Source organism: Sphaerodactylus townsendi, linkage group LG14 (genome assembly GCF_021028975.2).
Source record: "Sphaerodactylus townsendi isolate TG3544 linkage group LG14, MPM_Stown_v2.3, whole genome shotgun sequence".
Lineage (NCBI taxonomy): Eukaryota > Metazoa > Chordata > Lepidosauria > Squamata > Sphaerodactylidae > Sphaerodactylus > Sphaerodactylus townsendi.
The window spans coordinates 42,046,548-42,050,252 of NC_059438.1; positions in this window are offsets into that span (position 1 = coordinate 42,046,548).

Below are 3,705 nucleotides of genomic sequence, written 5' to 3' on the forward strand. Positions count from 1 at the left end.
GCGAGTAGCAGAGTGCTGGACTAGATGGACTCTGGTCTGATCCAGCAGGCTAGTTCTTATGTTCTTAAGACTTTGATAGAGATAACTGTTGGGTTTTTTGCTATCAAGCTCACTTATGGTGACCCCTGGTGGCATTTTCAAAACAAGAGACATTCAGAGTGGTTTGTCATTGCCCGCCTCCACGTCAGGACCCTGTTATTCCTTGGCAGTCTCCCATCCAGAGGTGGGATCCAACCAGTTCTCACCACTTCTCTAGAAGTGTTCCTAATTTTTTCTGAGTGCCAAGAAGGGGTTACCAAAGCAGCCTCCCTGCCCAACAGGGACTGGAGGCGTGTGTGTGCGGCGGTGCCACTGTTTGAATCCCACCACCATTGGAACGTCTTATTAAAATTTTTGGATCCCACCACTGCTCCCATCCAAGTACTTGTTAGGGTCAACCCTGCTTAGCTTCTGAGGAGGAGGAAGTTTAGTCCTCTTAAATCTATAAACAGGGAACAAAATCTGCCTAGGACAAACCAAACTGATTCTGTGCAAGTGTTCAAGCTCTCCAGAGCTCTTCAACAGGATGCATATTATATTTTTAAAAAATAGGAGGTACAGGAAGCAGATTTTTCAGGCCATGATATTTCAACCTGATCTTACAAGCATCCTCTGGAAATTATGTGCAGGCACAAATCTTATATTGTTAGTGTTAGGTTACAGCCACAGGTGGGATCCAGCAGGTTCTCACAGGTTCCTGAGAGTAGGTTACTGATTATTTGTGTGTGCCGAGAGGGGGTTACCATTTGGTGATTTTGCCACGTGATTTTTGCCTTAGTTACGCCCCTCCTCTCAGCAGTAGCATGCAGAACTTGAAGCAGTCTAGCAGGAGGTGCACCGGCGTGCGTGGCAGCCTGCACCTGCGTGCATTCGTTTCCCGCCCAAGGACCGGCGCAGAGGTTGCGTCCTTGCCACAGCCCTGCCCAGGAATGCCCCGCCCCCAGAATGCCCCATTGGCGCTACGCCACAGTTTGAATCCCACCACCATGGGAACCTGTTACTAAAATTTTTGGATCCCACCACTGGTTACAGCACCTTCTCTGGGAGAGGCATTTTTACAGCATCCACTTTGTTCACATATTGGAAATACAGACACCAGCAATGGTTCAACCACGATCCTCTTAAATACCAAATGAGACTGGGTTCCCTTGATGAATGAAAAGTTGATGAAGAGTTCCGGTGAACCTCACAGCTTGCATGATGTTTCCTGTTGATTTGGTTGTTTACACCTTAGTTCCTTTAAAAATTGTCAGATGCAGCCAAATACAGTAAATCCAGTCCACAATCCCTCAAAGCTTTCCTGGAAACTGGTGTTGGGAAAATATCTCCCATTGAGGCTAAGAATCCTTCTCTTCGCATCAGTATGGGGACATGTTCTTAGAAAGAATGCAACAGACTGTACTGAGAGTCTGCACCAGTTGGATAGTAGACTGCGGGCTACTTCTAGGCCATCACTTCTTGTGCAGTGAGCATCGATACTTAGGAGAAGAGGCGAAGGGGCAGGGTGCTGAGCTGAGACTGGCACAGATAATATGTTCTTGGTTTCCGCAAGCTGGGGAGGTAGCCAGCATTCTTGGTTTCCACCAGCTGGGGAGGCGCCAACTGACACTCACCAATTATTCCACTTCTCACAAAGCAAAATGGAAGAAGGAAAGGACATTTGGGTTCAATGGTGGGAGCATCAAACAAGAATTCCTATCTGTGAAAGTGAGCCATCAGGAATTGAACAGCAGACGTGGCAAGAAGGGGGGTGGGGAAATCCCACCCGTGCACCATGCGTGTTCTTATGTTGAACATCGGTGAGAATCTAAAACAATAAAAAGAATCTGAAGAGGTTTGGAAAACTTTGCTCCAAAACCTAGGCCGTTTCCGCACGGCCATGCTGGGGGTTGGGTCGGCATACATGATGCTGACCCCTTCCCCAGGACCGTTCGCACGAATAGTCCCGGTAACGAAAGGGAAGACGGTGCTGCGGAGTGCCATCGCCCGATCGACCTACCTTCTCTGTGACCGTCCGGCACGTCGCTGAGGCCAGGGGACACGCCCCCTGCCCTGCGCGACTGCTCTGGAGTCGCAGGGCGGGGGGGCGTGTCCTCAGGCCTCGGCGACGCGCCGGATGGTCGCAGAGAAGGTAGGTTGATCGGGCAAAGGGGGGAGGGATGGTGTGTGAACGGCAGCGGCTTAAAACCGCCGTTTTCCAAAAACCTCGCTTGGGGAGCGAGGTGGGAAAATGGTGGCTTCGCGCCGCTGGGGCGGAGCGAGGGCGGCGCGGCTGTGAAGCAGCTGTGCCCCCCATGCGAACAGCTCCCCGGGGATGGCGTTATTGCCGTCCCCAGGGTGCTGTATTTGGCCCGTGCGGAAAGGGCCCTAGAGCCAAATCAGAGCCCTAAAATGCACACTAAAGAAGGCAAGCAATGAAATGGGATTTTTCCGAGGCTTTTGGAGAAGATTCCTGAGACCCAGATATAGCACCCTTGGCACCGAAACAAAAACACCTCAACAGATCAGTACAGATCTGTAGGACACAATCTCCTGTATTCACATCAACAGTCCACCCTTTCATTCTCTCCTTCAAGTACGTACTTACAGAGAACACAATCGACCAGAGGGTTTTCTTGTGTGAGCCCCACAGAAAAGAATGGGAGTTGCACAAGAACCGGATTCCATTTTGGCACAGCAACCTTCTCAGCGGATCATTTAGCTTCAAAAAGACGAATGACTAGTCTCGACTGGTACATCACTCTTAGGCATACCTCAAGAGGCCTTTTTTGGAAGATGATCTCCAAACGTCAACCAGTTAAGTGTATTTCATCTTGCATCTTTTTTTAAAAAAAATCTGGACATATTCTCTCATTTTCAGCAGTATGCCAGTGAGGTTGGGCAAGCAAATTGGTCCCCTGAAAACTCTCAAATAAGCATTTAAAAGATCTCTGCCTTTTTCATTTGTGTGACAGAGGCATGAATAAAGCTTAATTCAAGCAGGTGAGGGAGAACTACAACAACGCTACACCGAGGAAAGTAAACTTTTGGCATTCATTATGAGCACATTATGAGCACAACCCCCTCCCATCCTGGTTTCTGTTTACATCTTTTATTGAGGGAGCCAGCAGTCTTCCCATTTAGGGAGGGTTTTAAAATGGGTTTGCTGGGCGCCCGATTTCGATTTTAAACTTTGTATTAACCGCTATTTTAATGGGGATTTAGTAATTTATTTATATTGAAATCTAATTGTTTAGTTTTGATTGTATTTAGCTGAATTATGATTTAACTTTGTTGTACACCGCCCAGAGCCCTTCGGGGATAGGGCGGTATATAAAACAATAAATAAATAAATAAATAAATAAGCAAAGATGTGTAATTATTTAAGCCATTGGACATTCCTGCAGGCTAATAATCTCCTGGTCACCTGTGAGAGCTGAAATCGCTTCCAGGTGATTCAGAAGAGAGACGTTTGCACGCTGGGTTGAAGATGATTCTTTCCTTCTTCTTCACTTAGGTTCAGCAAATTATTAAGTATGTAAGTGAGCTAGTAGCCTGAAAGGTCACTTCCTCGGCTGAACTTCTGCAATGAAGTGACAATACATACTACCTATGATTTAGAAGAAGAAGAAGAAGAAGAAGAAGAAGAAGAAGAAGAAGAAGAAGAAGAAGAAGAAGAAGAAGANG